At 40.5% G+C, this 21268-nt stretch overlaps 2 pseudogenes; one reads left to right on the top strand and one right to left on the bottom strand.

The window, feature by feature from the left end:
• The first annotated feature begins 7900 nt into the window (after positions 1 to 7900).
• Positions 7901 to 9957, top strand: LOC120271708 (annotated as a pseudogene).
• Positions 9958 to 10069: 112 nt separating this feature from the next.
• Positions 10070 to 11098, bottom strand: LOC120272585 (annotated as a pseudogene).
• Between the last annotated feature and the right edge of the window lie 10170 nt (positions 11099 to 21268).

Here is a 21268-nt window from a genome sequence, read left to right as displayed (position 1 = left end):
GTTTGAGATTACAAATGGCAGTGTGGGCCTGCTCCGGCGAAACGCCAAAACTTTCCACAAAATAGGGATGCAAACCATTCCCTGATATTAAGCAACTATGATGTGACGATGGTTCACGAGGTGTTGATGGTTGGGACCTGTCGCACCTCGTCTGCCCCTTTGTCCTTTGCTTTTTATTCTAGAATTTGTTTGAAACTTGTTACAGAAATCGATTACAAATTGGGTACAATGGTACCTTTTGGCATCTGCTGAGAGCGACATACCACCGCATATTTGTGGTCAAGTGTTTTAATTGAGTGCCGTCTTTATGTTCATGATTTTTAGCCATGATGCCGCTAAGCAGTAAGTAGTAATGCCGGGCTTTTGGAAATACATGGATCAGCGAACGGGCAACCATATGGTAAATAAATTACGGGAAGAAGTACCGGGCATTTCCAGATCTAATCAAATTTATTACTTCACGGGGCTGCGGTTTAGCTAAACCAACTTGTTATATGACCATGTGTTCATCCATAGATAATACAAGTGCCTTATGTATGCATATTATTTTGTCAGCGAAGAATCAAGCTCGCCAGTGCAGAAGGCGCTGGCCACTGATCTTTGAGGCGCTGGCGCCGGGATTTTTGAGCAGATGGAAACTGCTGGAGTTGATGTCCCGGTTGCATCACATCTTTCCAGCGACAGTTTTGTGGCGGAGGATGATCCTGAATACTGGCTTGCGGGACTGGGCTTCTATTACAGAGGCTCAAGTCGCAATCTTCAGGAGAATCGAAGGCTCTTTCGATAGTTCTTTTAACGGGTTCTGTTTTGATATATATATCTGATGAAGTTGATAAATGTTTGAGAGGAGGGCTTTAAATTGTTATTCTGTTTTCAAAGTCACTAGGGAAAGATGTGAAGCTAGATACATGAAAATATTTGGTTTTTTCTTTTCCATTAAGTGGGCATTGGATGCGTATTTTCTGATTTAGGTATTTGCCAATCAATTTAGATTTGATCTTTGTTTCCTACTAATGTTTGCTTTGGTAAAATGGCTAGAGAACCAGTTGATGTTTGATGTGTTGAGAAAAAAGAGTAGGGAATTTTATATTGTTTGATTCATTTGCATTTGAGCGGAAAGAGATTACTGTGAAAAGGACTCTGTTTGATGTGGTTGTGTCACTTTTCAAAATAAAATCAATTTGCGTTTAACCATACAGGGATGAGGAGTCATTTATTTATAATCATGAAGTAGATTTAAAAAAAAAAAATATAGTATTTGTGGTTGGGTTTGGTTTGTTTAAAAGTTCAAAGGTTCAGACTCGTTTTAAGGGTTTGAAACAGTTTTGTTTATTAGTAAATATTAATTCTCAAGCTTAAGTTTTAAGATTGTAAGGTAGCTGATCAATTTCTTGTAATACTTGATTAAAATATTCTTCTTAGCACTTCCACTTGTACCAACTATTATCTTCTATCTCAGCCCCCTAGTGAAGGGGCCTCGAGGAGGCTCAGACAGTGTTAAACCCTTGATAGTACCCTACGATTAGCCCAGCCAGCACTTCAGGTGCTTCATCTCCCTCATCTTGTTATCCCCATCCATTGGAACTTTAGACAAGGGGTAGGGTGTGTGGTCTTCTTGTAAGTTTGCTTCTTGGCGATTTGGCTATCAAACCGCAGGCTTCGTGGCTACGGGGTAAAGTTCTTTTTTCCTTCAAATAAAACTCACCAGTATCATCTTTTGGTTGTAGTTTCTTGTAGGAGGTGTAGCTATTATAAATTTTCTTGCTTAAAGTGCCATTTTGCATGGGTGAAACTTTTATTGGTTGCCCCTTTTCTCCGCTCATTCTGTTATTACAGGATTGAGCTCACGATTTTGAGTTCTCCTTCTCCATTTGTGAAGTGGTGTGAGAATTTGTAAAATGAACTTGTAGAACCATTTCCCTGAGTCTTGGACTGAGACAAAACTCTCCACAACCTCCTAAGGTGGGGCCTTCCTCTTGAGTCAATCTTGGGCGTCCCACCATAAAGTTTTCCTTTACAGGGTGGCGTTGACCGCTGTGAGGCCTCACTTTCTTTCCCTGCCCGGTGATTGTAAATGGGGGCTCCTGCCTCCTCCTTCCTTAATGTTTCATTTACCTTCTTTGGAAGATTGAGTCGTTGGCTCGTGCTTTAGCAGTAGCCAGCGCCTTCTTGTCTCGGTAGGGAAGAATTCGTTTGGGCGGCGTCCATTGTTGGTGATGATGGTAGGCTTGGCAAAGTTGACATACTCCGATTGTAGATGGAGCGTAAAGGTGCAAAGAAACTACAGGCGTTCCTTTCCCAAGAAAATAGTTGCATGATGTGGCAACATTGTTGGCATTATTCGCTTCAGTGCCATTCACGAAAACTTGAAAGAAGCTTATCACAGTAAACAAGTACAGTTGATTTGTTTTGTTTTTTCTTTTTTATTCTCATTCAGGCTGTTTGAAGATGGGAGTGGTCGCCGGGGTCTGCAGAACTTTGTGGGCTCTGTTGCACCGATATTTTAATTAAGGCTGAGCCGGTTAAAACGCTGGATCACAAATCAAATTTTTGCGTAAAATTTTTATATTTTTAGTTGATTACCAGTTCATACTTCTAATGGGGCAAGCCACACCTAATAGTTCACGACAATGCTCATGGGAGCGCGGTCAGGAAGGCTCAAGTATAACGGAGCCCAAAGCGATTAAAGCAAACATAAAATTGATTTTTATTGTTTCAAGAACATGACAAATGATCCTTGGTAAGGCCCTGTGTCCATTAGTAATACTCTTTAAACTTTTGACTTGGTGACACACTTGACTCTTTTTGCTAAAAGTATGTCGTAGGAAGATCCCTTTAGTACAGTGTTGTGGCCTTCTTGATAATAGCTGTGCTTGCATCTTGACTCTTTGCTGCATGACTCTCAAGTACCCGGCCACTCGCTGCATTTACCTTGGGTTACTTGCTTGTCGATGCTTCTTTGTATAGAGGCGAAACTTTGGGCGTCTTTGTGCTTGGTATCTTGAGCTCTTTTGACTTATGAAACTCCTTAAGTCTTTGACTTTTTGGTGCCTATAAAAGCGGAGTTGCATTCAAAGTCTTACAGCTGCAGATATTTAGTACTTGACTCTTTCAATGCTTTTTGAGTCTTGGCCATTAGAATCTTTTAAGTCGACGACCTTCAACTTTGATTGGGTCGTTAATTTGGCAATGGGTACATTTTGCTTTTATAAATGTAGATCTCGAGTTGTAATTATATTTGGTGCATTAGTTAAGTCGCCCAATTAGGGTTCTCACAATTCCATAGCGAAAGAGACCTCACTGATGGCTTCTAGGAAAATCTTTGTCAACTTACTTTTTAATGAGTATTGGCGAGAATATTTTCTGTGAAATTTTTCATACTCTTCTTTTCATTCCACCTTTTCTTTTACTCCAATAAGTGTCAAAAGAAGACCTCAGCATTGACTTAGGAGGGATTTTAGAAAAATTCCTACCCCCAATAGTGCGTTATGAGCGAGTGTGTGTTAGAGACACATTAGAATACCCTCAAAGGTGTCAAGACTTGAGTTGTTAGAAATTTTGATTCGGATAGAAATTTCTCCTTACCCAGGGATCAGAGACAGACCTCGAGGTGGAGTTAAGAAAAATTTTGTGAAAATTACTCGCTTACTTGCGCGAGTGTCATAAACCTCGGAAGGTGGAGTTAAGAGGAATTTTATGAGAATTTCTCCTATACCCAGTGTTAAGGCGCTCGTAAAGGTGGAGTTAGAGAAATTCTGTAGATTTCTCACTTACCGAAAAGTGTCGAGATCTCGAGAGTGGAGTTAGAGAAATGCATGGCGGGTTGCTCTCTGAGAGAGGAGGGGCACTTGCCAAAGTGCAAAATACTCTACTCCGATAGAATTCATCCATCATACCCACATCGATCTTTTTTCATCTTTCTTTGTTTTATCACTTACACTTTTTCTCTTCTCTTTTTCACTCATTTCTTCATCCTTCTAGTCACCCCTTCATTTTTATATACTCTTCTCTTTTTACTCATCCTTCATTTCTTTTCTCTCTTCATTTTCATCCTACCAGTACCACTCCTCGATAAACTCCTCCTCCATGTCTAAAACAGAAATATCATTGTCCTCACGAGGAGAAAAAGAATGTAAAACATGGAAACATAGCAAAACAAAATGCATGGCCTAAAATGATTTTGAAAAAGGCATGACTTGAGGTTTCTAAATGATGGTAATAATAATTACTTACGAAGAAATAAGTAATAGAGATTTTAGGGAAATAGTACTAAGAACTATTTAGTTAACCTCTTCAATATTAAGACCGGCATCCGATGTCCGAAGGACCATCTTCATTCTTTACATCTTTTACTTTTCATTTCCCTCACGCTTAAAATAGCCGACTGAATAAGCGGCCGCCATATATAGGCAACAACATGAAGAAATGTTTGCTCCAACACTCTTAAACAAAGACCTCACTCCTTGTTCTTCAAAATGCGAGAGAATGCAAAGCTCTTGGCTTGACACTTAAGCAAAAATCATCATCATCTTTACATGCACCACATTAATAAGACCTTATACTAGTTTTTGCTTCATATGTGATTAACTCAACGAGGATGAAAATCACCGAGGAACAATCCGACATGCCTCCCTCGCGCGCCACTAACCCGAAGGATTATACATCTGAGGCAGAGATCATGATGAACACTAGCTAACTTTAATGCGCAACATGTTTAGAGCCATAGTAAGGCTGACAACTTCAGCCGATAGGGATTCTCAAGACTATTAAAGTAGCTTATCCCACCGTCTTTGCGGATGCAAGTTGACATCATACCATTTCAAGCACTCGTCCTTGTCTTTCTTGCGATTGAGCGTGACCTCCAGCGTCTGAATTGAGAAATAATGAATCACATTTCTGCAGTGCTTCTCCCTCTCCACAATGAAGCAAAAACCTTCATTCTTGATGGTCTGCGACCAAAGCATCCCGAGATTCCTACTGTAAGGCTTAGGATGGTCGACCTTGGTAGTCATCCGACTCTTTCTCCACAACCTACGGAATGACAAATGAGTGATTTGCAACCCTCCATGACTTGCTAGTAAATTGCCAAAGATCAATGTGTCTCCTCTTATTCTTATGGCCCAATTAGGTCCAAGTCGAGAGAATAATAGTAGTACAGGGGCACACGGGATTAGCGGATGTTCGAGGCTCACGCTGCTATCTGTGTCGGTGGCATTGATGACCATTCGAGAGAAAGAGAGGCGTATGCAATGGAGAAGAGAGGGCGTATATGGAAAACTTGTTTGTATCGCAGTGTGCATTTAGTATCCATTTGGTTAGATGGAATGGAAATATGGGAATGGGAAGAGGATGGGGATGAGGGATGGGGATAGGAATAGGGAAAGGAGTGGAGATGAGAATAAAGTAATGTTTGGTTAAAGAGAATGGGGATAAGACATCGCACTGCATACATTAATTTTGAAGATTATGGCGGTGGGACCCAATGTAAAATGCATGCATGTATCTAATCAATAGGCACATGCTCATCAACTGAAACTCTCTATTGCTATATATACCTATATGTATATATGTATCGTCATTTTCTGTATGTTTCTTGCATCAAAATAAGATTATATACCTTGTTGATATAATACTAATGGAGGTTCTTATGTATCTGTCATCAAAATGACCCTCAGATGATCTTTTGTTTATCATTTCGTCTCCTTCTCCAAATAAAATCTCTTCTTCTCCCTCCTCTTTGTCTTCCTCTGCTTCTTCTTTCCTCAATTTTCTTATTCCTTGTATCCTCTAGCTCCCATTATGTTGGGAGATAAATTTCAATTCAAATATTTTAATTAATAAAATTTAAAATTTTAAATTTTATATTAATTATATTTTTAAAAAGATTAAATTTTCAAACCCTTTTTCTCTCTCTCTAAAAATTGTTTAAAATCAATATATATTCTAATATATATATATATATATATATATATTTCTTTTTAATCATATCTCACTTTCATATTTTTACTTCCTACTCTATTTGAATAATTAATAGCACTTTCTTCTATTATCTCTTCCCCTTCTTCTACTTTATTTCAAAGTAAAGACAGAGCTTAGATATTATTATTATTATTATTATTATGTATTATTATTATTATATTATCTTTAATTAGAAATAGTATAATAAAGTCCTAATAAATTAGGAATTGAAAATTCTATATAAACACAATCAAACTTAAGAGACTTGGAAATTTTATATTTTAATTATATGAGAACGATTGGCTATTTATTAAAATATAATACATTTCTGCTACAAATAATTTTATAATTTCAATGTATAATTTAGAAAAGTCAAAATGTAAGATTATTTTTAAATATTACAAGTGGCAGTATAAAAATTTTTCTATTAAAAGAAAAATAACTACAATTTATTTTTTCTTAAAATAAAAATAAAAATAAAAAGAACATCCCAATTTTCATGAGACATACCAGAACTCAAAATAAATTAATAAATGAGGATTTTCTTAAATCTTATTAATAATTTTTAAAAAATAGATATTTTAAATCAAGGATCATATTCATAATTAGGGTATCTACTTAGGTCCATAGCCCAAATATAAGAATTGTTTGAGATACGTGTATCAACTAATCTAGAAGCATTTGGGATCCATCCCAATTTGCCACGTGGCGAAAAAGAGATCAGACGGCTGGTATCCGATCAATGAAACGATTACGTCACTTCGCCAAAGAGAGCCAAAAAGCATATTCTCGCGGATCGGTGACCACACAAGCGCCCCAATTCGAATCAACGGAAACTCACGCTACCATCACGTCTCTATCTCATCCTTCTTAAAATCCCCATTCCTGATTTCGTCTCCCTTGTCCTCCGTTTTTCCCAATCTTTCTCGCCGAATCGAGGTTTCGTTGTCTGATTTAGAAGGTATCACATCGATCAATTTCAATTCCCTCAAATTCCTCCACTCCTCTTCTTCGATTTTGGTAAATTTCTTGCAAATTATTGGGTTTGTTTGTTTTTCTCTTGCGCATTGGTTCAATTATTAGGTTTTCCAATTTGTTCTTTTTACTTGGTCCACGCGCATCTTCTGTCGGGTTTACAGTTGAAGGAGTACTAATGTCTCTTTAATTTAATTTTAATTTCATCTCCCTCGTCCCCCGTTCTGCAATAATATATATTATAATTTTTGTTTTTATTTTTATTTCTCTCTATCTTCTCCTCCTATTTTAATATCAGTCTAATTTATTGTTATTCTTAATTTCTCGTTTGCGTTTCCCTTTTCTCCGAATTTAGTTTATTTATTAATTTTCTCTTCCTTTTTAATAATAATAATTGATAATTAATTTTATTTAGGTAAATAAAATCCGTTTGGTGGGCCCGCGTGGATGCTGTTGGGACGGGCTGTCAACGCCGAAATCCTGACAGCCTGTCCGTATCAACCACGTTTATTGCGTTTCGGTGCAGTGTGGAGATTACCTCACTACCCTTGCTAATGACTAAGCTCGACCCCGCGTGCACTTTTTGCGGGGTTTTATTGAGATGCGACGGAGTCATATACTGTCTTTCTTTGACGCATTTAATCCGAGACACATGACGAGCATATCTTTACATACCTTCAGGTTGTTGGTTGGATCATCATCTTCACCATCACGGATCATCTAAGCTTCTCTAATGGCGTCTTTCTCCACGACTCTCCACCGTCCTCTCTCCCGCAATCGCTGCCGTTGCCGTTGCCGCCGTGTCTACTGACCTCCGAGGAGGTTCCCCGGTCAAAGACCGCCGAGACAACAGCCATCTCCCTCGCCTTCATGGTGGGTTTCTCTGCGTCTCCTTCATGGTTTCCCCGGATTTCCATTTTCCAACCTAACAGGACCTCCTTTCCGGTCCTCATCGCTCCTTATCAGTATGCAAAGCTTGCGAAGCCGCGGGAAAGTGGTCAGCGATCCGTTCTTCGCCGCGGATGATGTTATGTATCAGTGGCACTTGCCGGCGCCTGAGTGTGGGAGGAGTCTGAATGCTCTTTGCGCTAAGTCTCAGACGGTGGGTGGTTTTGCTGGGAGTGGTTGGGTGCAAAGCAGAAAACATTTGAACAAGTATGCTGAATGGTACACACACTGCGAGAGGGTTTCATGCTGTACTTTCACCTTTCCATGGGAGATATCATTGGGTACAAGATTGGGGAAGGTGGAACAGAATCTTGATTTGTTGCTGAGCACTTGGCTGGTTGTGTTGCTGAAGAGGATGGGGAAAAACTGAGTCTTTCATACGTTTAGTAATACTGGCTGGTTGACGTGAGTGTTGTGTTCTTTGGTGGTTCTTTTTATATAGATGAATTTTGTTGCAGTATTGATTTTGGTTTCTTGTTGAACTTGCTACAGATCTGGAGTTTTATTGGAGAGTTTAAGAGGATGATCCTTCGTATGGGGAAGATCAAGGTTGCATTGTGGACTCTGCACCTGTTGCTGCTCCTGACCCTCAGGTGAGAGATAATGCTGAACTCTGTCTAATGTTTACTTTATTAAATAGCATATCTTGGGAATTTAGTCGTGGCAGGTTAAAATTATAATTTTGTTAGTGTTCACAGCATTGGTTCGAAGCTTTTCTTTTTAATAACATTGTTCCTAGTGCTTTTATTAACAAGGCTTGTTTTTACTCTGTTGATGTGATGCCATTTTCTTATGGAAGAACTCAAGTCGAAGTAGATTCTTTTTCATATGTATCTTGTTGTTGGAAATTGTCTCATTAGTCAGATGTATTCTTGTTTTAATAGTATAGAAAGTGGCAACCTTTGAAGTCATTTTATGTAAACTAAACAACTTGAAAATGTTCATTCTAGGTTTGGGCGTCCAGGTTTCTCTGCTGCATTTTTGAAGAAGCAGAGTGTAGCAACAAAAGGGTGGGTTGGTTTCGAATGGTGCTAGGGCTGAGCATGATGAGTCCATTCAATTCTAAATTTGATCAAAAACCAGCACTTGCAGAAACTGCTCTGCTGACCATTCTTGAGGAATTCTTTGGGGTGGTTTTGAACCTTCCAAGCATTAACAGGTATCCTGTTTCTCAAATTTTTGTCATTCTATGATTCTGAATTAGCAGCTACATGCATTCAATCCTGACACCCTGAGCTTTGTAGCTTTGCTAAGATTAGTAAACATTAGTAGGTGGGGTGAAACTTCGATGCATTTGTTCAGATGTGCATGATATGGTTTGATGTACATTATGAAAATATAACTAAAATGGTTGAAAACACATGTAGATGTGGTCCTAATATCACCATATGATGTAGTTGGAACTTATTAGATGTTGCTTCGTTAGGATTTTTACTGGGCTTTTTATCAGCTCAATGTGTATGGCATACCTAAAATTTATACTTTGCAGTAGATATATGATTGTTCACAGTTCACCCACCCTTATATCTATGAAATATCCATCTTAACTTTTACTTTTTGCCCCTTTAACAGGAGGCTTTCTGATGTATTGGAAGTTCTATCATCAGAACAACCAAAATGCCCACAACTGTATATTTATAGCTCTGCTGACAGAGTCATTCCAGCAAAATCTGTGGAAACATTCATTGAGAGGCAAAGAAAAGCTGGACAAGTAGTAAGAGCTTGTGATTTTGTGTCCTCACCTCATGTTGACCATTTTCGCAACCATCCAGTCCTCTATGCTACTCAACTCACTACCTTTTTGAACGATTGCGTGATCACCTGTTGCAAAAATTCTACGTAGGAGACCTTGTCCTGAACATATGTTTTCAATTTTTTTTATATTCTTTGATAATCATTCTTTCTCCGGCTGTCCAATGTCTTTGCCGGGCTTTACACCAGATAAATATTATTTCTGTAACCTGTTCTCTTACTTGAAGAGAAAACCTGTGTCATCAACAGATTTTTAAATTATTTGTAATAACGATATAAATTTATGAGAAAAGAAGTGACATATACTCAATTTTTTGCTTGTGATATGCCATGTCCATGTCCATGTACTGAATGATGAGAAATTTATTAAACTTTCGGTTATCATCTTCATTTCTCACGAATGAAATGGTCTGTTGTGATATTACAGTGATAATGTACATGAAAAAGATATGCAAAGACCCAAATAACTGGTCACACTTAAATCATAAGCTCATCTGTACTTCTGTTATTGCATGTTGCAAGTAATTGAAAGATATCTGGTAACTGAGAAACCTCATAAACCAAAACTCAAATTCATCCTCTGTTACTATGTGTATGTATTTTTGGTTTGGCCTGCTTCCGTTTTCGCTTGGGTTTGCTCTCTTTATCTGTCCCAATGGAATCAAAACCTATAAAAGATATATAGATTCAGGAAATATGGATATACATTTATACATATTTATTGATGATGTTTGTTGGGATGGAGATTCACCTTGTAGTAGCTTTTTAAAGTATTCCCCTTTGAAGATGTGAATCTGAAAGACATATCACTATGAAAGGCGATTTTTTTCTCTTAAAATGTAGAGCAATCCTGCAATCGGACCAGCTGAGGTTGATAAATGGCACTGGAAAGCCTTTATCAGCTTTTCATCTTCTCCGACATCAAAACTTTTTCAGAAAACTCTCTCCAGTCCTCTTGCTTGGAGAATTCATGTTCCCAACCTCAGCTTTCCCTTCACTGTTTCAGATATTTTCGGAGCCAAACTCACTGCAGTTTTAATCCAACAAGTAAAATTTAGATGTAAATTCTTACCAATATTCAGAAATGATACATTCTATTGGCGAATAATTACCATGGTCACGAATGCCTTGTGCATAGCTATCTGCTCGTTTGCTCAACTTGACAATGTGGTTGATTACCGAATTCAATGTAGCTGCATATCCATAAATAATCGATTTAATCTATCGCCTAAAGATACAGATGACAATGGCAAGATATATTAAGAGATAAGTAGTCATTACTTCGTTTGAATTGGGTGGACAAGTAGGAATCAGTATGAGGAACAACACAAGCCGATTCTTCGTTAGCAACAGAATTGACTGAAATTCCAATGGCATGATGATCCAAGTCGAAATTGTTAATGTTCAACTCTTTGTGATATGTCTCCTGCTCTTTGCCGAACAAATGAACAATGTGGAATCTTATATAGCAGATTCATGAGCTTGGTTGGTACTAAGTTCGGTTAATGATAAATCGCTCAGCTTTTAGTCGAAATATCGGTTTCTTCATGAAATTTTGGTTTGTTTTAGAAGTGCTTTCGCTAAGTCACTACTTAATTCGCAATCGAATCCTTTCGGTAGATTAGCGTTGTCGTTAGGCGGCGTGGAGGCTTGCTAATTGGGTTTTCGGGACCCTCGCGTCGGTAATGACGATGTTAATCGCCGGTGAGCGTTTGTGAAATAGTTAGTAACTTGTAACGAGCTGAAGCAAGCCGACAGTCAGCATGTGTATTTCCGACAGTGGTGATTTATCAATTAACTACTAAGTTCTTTACTAAAAGAAACAAAACGCATCAAGTGAATTACCACTTTAAACTTTAGTGTCATCATCATCTCACCAGGCATAAAAAGGGCATATTATGACGTCCAGATGACAAAAGAAAAAAAATCCTTGAATCCTTTGCTATTAAGTCTCTTAAAAGTTCATGTGTGGTGTTACAACAATATTTGTATCTTTTGAGGGTGAAATTTCTATGGGAACTTTCATGTTTAGTTTAGGCTTTTTCCTTGAAATAAGGAGGAGGTCAATTGGGATATAAAGGAAAGATGAATCTTTTATCATATCCTACAAATGATAGGACTTTATTTTACTTACCAGCGTTCGATGAGGCTTTTGGGTCCAAAACTGCATGTTAGTTATTGGTTTGTTAGTTGAAGTGCTCCTGTGTGTTTTGAGTTTGCTTTTTGCTGTGTTGACTGTTCTTGATGGTTGAAATGATAAATTAATTAACTCTTGTTTTTTCGCTTATTATTATTAGGGAAAATTACTTGATTACTCGTAATTTTTCAAAACTTCCAAAACCCTCCTACTTTTTGCACACTCGGACAACCCTTCCGTTAGTGTTTAACTACTTTTACCCCCTACAGTTCACTTGAATGGGTCCATGTTGTGAAATCCCATTTTTAGCACGAAAATGGTGGGAAAAGAAAAGCGCGAAATCGCATCGTGTTCGAGCCTTTTTGAAGGGACTTTTCTAGCTTGGTTTAACGTTTAAATATTTTACTAATATGTTTAATAATTGTCAGTATCAGTGTAATACTTCACATCTCGGGTTTAACGTTATATTTACATGTATAACTATTCATAATAGCGATGTAAATTCTCAAAGTCTCTGCGTAAAGCGGTGATTTTTTCGTTTGATCTGAATTCTTTGGCGGTGGCACGTGGCGGTGGCAGGGATTATGGTATCCGTGCATGCAAAATTAATGGCGGCATTAAAAATTTATGCGCGGTAACATAATTTCTCGAACACAGATTCGTTCTCATCGATCGATGTCGCGCATTTGTCGTTTAACTTTTTTCCGGATATGAAGAGTCGACGTGCTTGTGGAATTCACACATAAATAGCAGAAAAGAACCCATCCCAGTGGACGACCACTCCTCAGTCGTCCTCATCATCCTCCTCCTCCTCCTCCTCTTCCATGGACTACCCTCTATCATGAATGACCACTCTGTCACAGAAAGGATGTTTCGTGAACCTTCTTCCTTATCTTGAGAATCGTTTTAGCCGTAATCCGCATGACAAGTTAAACTATCTTTTTCACCCTTGAGTCGAAATGCTCTCATAATTGCACGAATGCGAGAGGATTCTTGACGTGTGGATGGAAGGCGAAAGCGATTAAGCGAGCATTTCGACTTGGGTAAGAAAAGAAATTTTTTTCACGTATTTCGTGATTGCGGAGGATTCTCTAGAGGAGGAGATCGGGAAACATCCTTTTAAGGCGGGGTTGATATTTATCGCATGAGACTTTTACATTACCAGTTTTAAGAACATTACGTCGATTGTACTAACTATTACGTTTTGTGTTTAACTATCGGGATCTTCGTTTAAGTCAGAGCCATACCACATTGATTAATAGTCGTTTTTCATGAATGTGTGTTGTTTAACCTTTTTTAATGTTGTGCGTTGTGCGGGTTCAGAGTTGATGCGCATGTTGTCTAGACCGTGTGAGCGTTGAGATGTCTGAGACACTTGTTTTCGTTATCACGGTCAGTCGTGAGTGTCAAAGTCCAGAGCGGGACGTTGTAAATGTTGTAAATCTTTTTATAAATAAAAGCGAAACAAGCTTATTTGGTTTGTGAACTTACGAAATTTAAAGCATAGACCTAGTAAAAACAAAAGCGATGTGGGAAGCAAAAGAGCGTCGTTGTAAGCAATAGAAAATACGTAAATATGTTTAAGCAGTGACAGCGGTGTTTAAGAAAAAGATTACTCTTTTAAAAAGCAATGACAGCGGTGTAAATAATAGAAAAAGTTAAACACTACTCGAGTTACTCTTTAAACAATGACAGACGGTGTTTAAGAAAATACGTAAAGATGTTTTAAGCGGTGACCCGGGGAGGTACTCATCTTGATGCGATGTCGTTGAAAGCATTCGATTTAAACGATAACATATTATTTAAATGATATAGACTTTAGTTAAACAATTAACCGTTTTTTTAAACACTATATGTATACTGTTTAAACATAAAAAAAGCTTAGCGTTTACGAGGAGACTCATGTTGTGTTGAGAAACTTTCATTCGAGCGATGACGATATGTCTTCCTCATGACGGTGACATATATTTCCCTTTTTGCCCTTGGGATGGAGGGAAAAAAATACCGCCCAATCACATCACGTCTAGTCCCTAACCTCTATGTCATACAGTCTGTCGATTTTTGTTTGCCTTTTCGATTTGCTTGTTTGTTCTTTACATCTTCTACTTCTTCTTCTTCGTCTTCTTTTTTGTTCTTCATTTCATTTTGGTTTTATGTACGATTTGGTTTTCGACCGATATATTATGGAAGTTTTTGTGGTATTGCTAGATTGACGGGGGAGGGAAGAGTGCTAATGTTCCGGCTCGAGACTTCTTGGGAGTTGGTGTTAGGCGAGATATGTGGCGATGGGGTCTCGAAGTTTCTCTTATCGAGGGTTAAGTTCAGTCACACGGATGGATATAAAAGCGGTTTGCTGATCGAAAATGATGTTGACTTCAGTAGGATGTGTCACGTCCGTTCCATCTTCAAATGTCTTTGTAGTTGATCTTGTCGTCGAGAGCAGGAAAATGTGCCCGTTGCTAGAATCCTAATGAAAAGCGAGGTTTACTCGTTGTAAGTTCCTTTTCTTTTAATTATTCCGGTTATGCAGGGGTCAGTTTATTGTTTAAATATATCAAAAGTCATTTGGTTAACATATTATACTAGTCCTTTACGTTATTAGTTAATTGCTTAAGTATTTTAATTTAACGTTTAACTATTGTCATTATCGCTTAAACATTATACTCTCAGCTTAACGTATTGATCTTTTCATTTGGTGAAGTGTTGGCGAGAATTCGAGATTGCGAGTGCTCCCATTCGTCCCCATGGTGACCACGGCGGTGTGGGATGTCTTCCTTCCTCGTCGGATCATTACGAAGTGTTGTCGTTGGATATTGGACAGACGTTTTGACGGTGTCGAACATTTTCGAGGGATGTGCTCGAAATCATGCGATCAAAAGGAATTTTGACTTCAAATTCATAAAAGAGCGAAAAACAGTCGAGTGGTGTGGAATCTTGCTGCAGATGGTTGTCGTTAGCGCCTTCGTGCATCAAAAGAGTATAACAAAAAAATACTTTCGAGAATCAAGACAATCGACCCGTCGCACTTGCGGTGGTGGCGTAGGTTGACGTCAGCGTCGAAAGCGTCGAAAAATGGGTTAGCGCGCGAGTGATTCGGGAAGCTCGAGGGACCGTCCCTTATGCTGAGGCCGTCGACATTCGGAAGGACATGTTGCGGGAACATGGTGTCCACATACCATACTAGCGAGGCTTGGTTGGGAAAAAGAGCGTGCGGGTAATCCTCGGCAGCGGTGACATCTCCGACTATGATTGTTTGCTTTGGTATGTGGATAAGATGAGTGAGAGACGAAATCCGGCGGCGTTGCGATCGTGGAGAGAGCGGTGATCGTTTTTAAGCGTGCATTCTTTTTCTTTTCGGTAGCGTGTATTGTGGGATTCGAGGGCTTGCGGGGCGGCTAGCTGTTTTCTCGATGGTACCACCCTCCTTGGAAAAATATCGAGGGTACACTCTTTGGGTGCCACGAGGGAAAGATGGTAACAATGGTTTTTCCCGTCGCCTTCGGTATGAGTCGACCAGCGAGACCCGATGCGATTGGACTTGAGTTCGTATCTAAGTTAGGCGATGCCTTATCACGAGGGTGGAGATTATCATGAGATAATTACCTTCAGTAGTCGGACAGTCGAGGGCCTTGTGAGCGCGATTGCGAGTCTTCCCTTCTTCGCCACATGCGTCTTGTCTTCGACATTTGGAGGCCAATTTTATGAAAGCCCGATGTCGGACTTGGGAAGGCGTTGAGGGAGAGTCTTGAGTACATATGCTTCCAGCGTGCGTGGGCATCCACGGCTAAAAGATTTCGATGATACTAGTGAATGAGCTGCGAGCCATATCACCCGAAGCTCATCAGCTGGTTGATTAATAAATCGGATATGGCACATTGGTCGAATTATACGTTCGGAGGTGATCGTTGGGGGTGAGATGTATTCGAGCGTCGTGAGTCGATTCGATGCTTGGATCGAGGAAGCTCGTCGTTTCTCGGGTGGCGAAAATGGTCGACTCCATAAAGGTGTCTGCGAATGTTGGTTTTACACTTAACATTTAGTATTACCCTTTAAACATTCTCAATCTTTTGTTTAATTACACTTATGCGACTTTAAATATTAATCATTTTCGTTTAAATAATTACGATAATGTTTAAACATGTTGACCAATGTTAACCATCATTGTCTTTGTTTAACCTTATTTGCAGGGTTCGAGTTGATGCCGCATGTTATGTAGCCCGTGAGCAGCGACCAAATGGGAGAGCTACTTATGCCCAGACATACATTCGAAGTTAGAGATCATTGTTGAGGGCGGCCGAAATCTTCGTGTTGGTCGTTGTGTCGATGATCGTTACGAGTGATCGACCAATGCGTGCAACTACGTGGATCTCGCCATCGGAACTTGTTCGTGTCGAGAGGTGGCGAGTTTATGGTATCCCTTGCAAACATGCTTAGCGGCGGCAATAATGCGAGCAGAACACCAGCGTACGTCGATTTATTAGCGGGTACTTCGCGTCGACAATTACAAAGGCTGGGCGTACAAAGGAAGCTATATTCCCCATACCCGAGCGATGGCGGGCCTTGAGGGCGAAAATCGTGAGCTTCGTTCTGCGACCTTTGTGACTAGAAAAGCGACCTAGGGCGGCCTGGGCGAAAAGAGGATCGAGTCGATGGCGTTTGATGTCCGCGAGTTACATTCGCGACCGTGCCCGAGGATCGGTCGCGATCGGCGATCTTGTAATGAAAGCGTCGCCGACTAGGCATTGTTAATAGAAGCGATGACGGGGAAAGCATTGTGTATTGATGGGAACCTTTCACGTTTAAACTCTTACTCTTTCTGACGAATTGAATGTATTTACGACGGGACGTTGTTATTTTAAGCGGATACTGCTGTAATTTGAAATATTTCAGTCGATGTTTAAACAATGAGTGCGTTTTATTTAAACAGAGACGGTGTTATTTTTAAGCGGGTACATGTTTTGTATTTTTGAAATATTTAAAAGCCCGATGTTTAAAGCGATATATAGTATATTTAAACAATGAAAGTGAAATGTACACAATTACAAGCGTAAATTAAACAATGAAATAAAACCAGATGGAATTTAACACCTTTTCTGCAATTCAAAAACAAACAAAAATTTACATTAAGATATACAAGTCATGTTCTTGAACGAAAAACAATGAATTGAATTTGTCCATATTTACATTTGAAAACAAAATTGTCGGTCGAGATATCTGAGGACATGTTATTGAAAAACAAAAATTTAACCCAGCATGCGACACCCCTTTGTCGTGGACGCAGGTATGCCTCCCTCCTTAAGTATCGCGGGTAACATACCGTAATCTAAGGTAAGGAGCGCTCATGCTGCGGTGGCCGTAACTTCTCACCCCTGACGATGGTGCTCGATAAACCGCGTAGCGTGGGCGGTAGCGATCGGCGCTTCCTTGTTTTTAGGCGTGGGGTTTTACGTATGCGTGCTTGCAGCGGGTACTTTGCAGTCGTCGAGCTCGCCTAACTCCATATCGACACGAAAGGTCGAATAGATTCATTGTCGAGATATGCAGAGTCGAGATTAGAATACCGATTTAAATACCAAAGCGAGATATTAATCGGACGTAATTAAAAGAACTTACCATGTCCAATAGCGTCCTTATCGTGCCCGGACATGAAGAATAATCACTGTATTCTTGTTTATCATTGTCGGGGACGACGACATGGAAGTGGCCATTCATGATTATCGGGAGGATGACAATTTGAACTTCATGCGGGGTTCGTGCAGCATCGATCATAGCCATAATTGTGTCATAGTGCGTCGTCACTGCTTTGACATAAGCAGTATAATGATCGACGGTGATGGAGCGCGCTCTTGTGAGGATATGGCTCTTTGCTCGTGACTTTTTGTATGATGCATCTGGCGTCCATCACATCATCGATGACCGTCTCCTTCCCCTCAGCGCGTGTATAATGCATCGGCGTGTGGTGGCTGCGAGTCGTCGTTCTTCCACACGGCGGTCTTTGAGGGATTAAGCGATAACGAGATATAATAAGACCATATTGTAAATATTTAAATGATATTATCAATTGTTACATGATATTATATATAATTAAGCGATAAGTAGAAAACTTAAATGATAACATAAAAGGTATTAAACACTATTAGGAAATAGTTAAACACTATAAGAAACCTTTTTAAACAATAGCGTCAAAAGCGTTACACTTACCGATCCAGTAGAGCGGTTGAGGAAGATCCTCATCGACTCCTCGCTCGTATTTGTTAAAACGACTCGAGACCCGACCCATTTCTTCTTCTTGAATAAAAAGTTTTCAGAACACGTCGTATCGATTTTTTGATTGGCCTTGATCATCTCTCTCGTTGCTCGGTCGGGGTCTTCGTCGACATCTTCCTTCGATGCAGGGGGACGATGGCGGCAGCATCAGCTGCGAGACACATCCTTACATGGTTGTTCTTGTTGTGGGATTGTGTACGGCTTGGGCTGCGATCTTGTCGGCCGGCGCGGCCCACGGCGCAGCGGATTCGACGATCTTCTCAGCGCGTGGCCGATGACAACGGCATCGTTGGGAGACCGCTCCTTAACTGTTCTTGATCTTGAGGATTGTGTCCATCTTTGATGCCGCTAATCTCGGCGGCCCGGTTCCGCGGTCGGCGATTTCATCGAGAGAGAGTCGGCGACCTTCTCAGCCGTGACAGCGGCCACATCATCTACGATGTCCTCCGCGCCGTGTCCATATCATCAGCGGCGAGACTCGATAGCAGCGTCCGAGCGATGGTGTTCTATGTGTTCGTCGTCGGTACGGCGGTGGAGCGAAGCGATATTGTTCTCCTCTTTTTCGCAAGTCTCTTGAATGTGGCGCCTTGGAATGACCTTCCCGGATGATGTACGTGGTAGTCGAATTCCCAGACGCCTCGTTAGGTCACGGGTGCTTCGAGTTCTTTTCGAGGGATAGGCGCGGTAGGTTGTGAAACGTCCTTCAGCGCCTCCACGCGAGCGAGCCGAGGAAACTTCGGTCGTCAATATCTGGCGTACTGCGTAAGAGTTGCGGTGACATCTTCGCCCAATGTCACGGTGAAAGTGCCCGCGGTCGGAGGAGTGCCGTGGTCGGAGGGCCCGCATCGTTGTCGTGGTAGGGGGTTGTTGCGATCTGCTAGGGGTAGGGGAGGGCTTCTCGGCGTCGAGGAATGCGTCTTGCGTGGTGGGGTGGAAGTAGGAGAGCAGGCGTCCAGTAGCGCACGCGATAGAGGCTGCACTCTCATCTTGCCTTGAGCAAGTGGTTCGGGAGCGATGGCATCCATCCGTCGGTTGGCCCCTGACAAATATTTCTTCTTGACGTTGCTAGGAACCATTTCGGGGAAACTAACATATATAAACGAACAATTTCAGTGAGATCATTCATTTTTAAACTATAAAAACTATATTTAAGCAGTGTTTATATATTTAAAGCGTTATAGAATATAATTAAGCGGAGAACAAAATATTTAAACGGTATAAATAATAGTTAAGCGGTAAATACTAAAGTTAAGCGCTAAATAAAATGTTTAAACATTAAAGACTTATGTTAAACATTGTCCATGATTTATTACCTCTTTTCCATTGACGATGACAAGCTCGTTTCTACCGAGTCGCTTCCTTAGGTAAGTACTTTCACAGTATGCAGCATCCTTGGGATCTTCCTGAAGCGGACTTTCTTCCCGTTACGGTCATCTCGTAAAACCAGAGGCGTTAAGCGCGACCGAGCAACCCTTAATGTACCTCGTGTTGGTCTTCTTCCCGCGCATCTATCTTGCGCTCGGGCGGCAAACTAGTGGAATATCCTCCATGCAAAAGCCCGGCATGTGCGTCGCTAGCGCCCGTGCGTATCGCCCCATGGGCGATAGATCATCGGCGTAATCAGCGATCCGATTCGAGCCGAGCATGATGTATTTGGGAAGAGGGACATGCCCCATGAGTCACCATCGAGGGAGTTTGACAAAATTATCTTCTTCTCCCTCTGTCGAACAAGTTGCGCTGAGTGCTCTTGATGGAGTCTCTGTGTCTCTCGTAGGGTCTTTGATAGATACAGCCCTTGACGCTGACCGGTTTTTCTTCTTACGAAAGACCAACTGCGTCGCCGCATAGCGCAGAGACCAGAAACGAGGGCCACATCTTGAGGGTCTGAAAACTCGTGAGAGCTTTCCCCGATCCTGAATTTATTGGTGCGACCGTCGATGCTTTGCAAAAGAGAATCAAGAAGGGCCCTCTCTTGGTATATGGCTTCGACTCGATTGAGCAGCTGCAAAGCGGTGTCCTTGAATAATCTCCCGGGTTAGTCGAGGGTCGTGGTAACTTTCAGTTGACTAAGGTCTCCTGGCCGGTGTCAAATAGCAGCGCCCATTAACTAGGTTGACCGCCCGTAATCACAAAGCTGCTGACAATAACAACACATTCGACATGCGGTATTGACCAAAAGTTTAAGCGGAAATATAAGGTTTTTAAGCGGTAAACTCTCGGTTATTAAAGCAGAGATATAAAATGTTAAGCAGAGACCCATTTTGTTAAAGCAGAGGCGAGAATACTTGAGCAGAGACAACAAATGTTAAGCCCGTAACATCTCGTTTCTTAAAGCGTCGACCTTATTTGTAAAAGCTGCAACCATATCAAAGCGAAGCGGAAATGTACATTATAAATATTACACAAATCATAACAATCGAAAAAAACTATTTCGATGAAAGTGTATACATCTGAAAAATGCAAAAACAAAACAAAACCCTAGCTGAGAAATCTCCTCTGAGACTAACGAAAACCCCAGTAGAAATCCCCTGCGAGACTTGATATCTTCCAACAAAAAGCAGGGAGCCTGAAAAACAAAGCAAAAATCTTTCTTTTATGTGAGCAGGTTAACGTAAAACCATACTCAATACCTTAGATTGCAATCGATGAAATGCCAACTAGTTGCTGAGGGGACTTCTCCTTCGAGATACTGGGTGGAAAGGGAAAAAGGCGATGAAATGCCAATTCAGGAGGCTTGCAGGTAGAGACAACTCGGAGGCAGCTTGAAATGGAAAAAGGCGAAGGCGTGAGTTGAGAAAAAGCAATTAAACGGCTCCGATAAATTGTCTCTCGGGGTTACCCTACGGAAAACGCCCACTTCCTCTCAAATCGCCGAGATGGGCTGCAGCCCACGACTCCCCATGCAGGGCATTTTCGTCCAAAAATTTGAAACTCACTCCGTTCAGCATCCGTTACAAGGGTTTGGGGTTTGAAAAACATAGACTTTTAAAAAGGAGGGTTTTTGGGGATTGCAAAAACTAACGGGGTGTTTTAGCGATTTCTAAAACTTAAAGGGTTTTTTGCAATTTCCACTTATTATTATTATGGAAAATTTTAAAAATAAATTTTGTGGTTTTTCAGTTTTGCAAAAAGACATAACCTATATGATTCTCTTTTAGCAAAAGAGAGAGCAGTTAACAACCCTTTAACGATGTTAACTCACAAGGCAAAATGGTCAATTTATTATAAAAA

Source organism: Dioscorea cayenensis, chromosome 11, assembly GCF_009730915.1.
Source record: "Dioscorea cayenensis subsp. rotundata cultivar TDr96_F1 chromosome 11, TDr96_F1_v2_PseudoChromosome.rev07_lg8_w22 25.fasta, whole genome shotgun sequence".
Lineage (NCBI taxonomy): Eukaryota > Viridiplantae > Streptophyta > Magnoliopsida > Dioscoreales > Dioscoreaceae > Dioscorea > Dioscorea cayenensis.
Note: the sequence above shows the minus strand (reverse complement) of the source record. Positions and strands in the feature narration are given on the sequence as shown.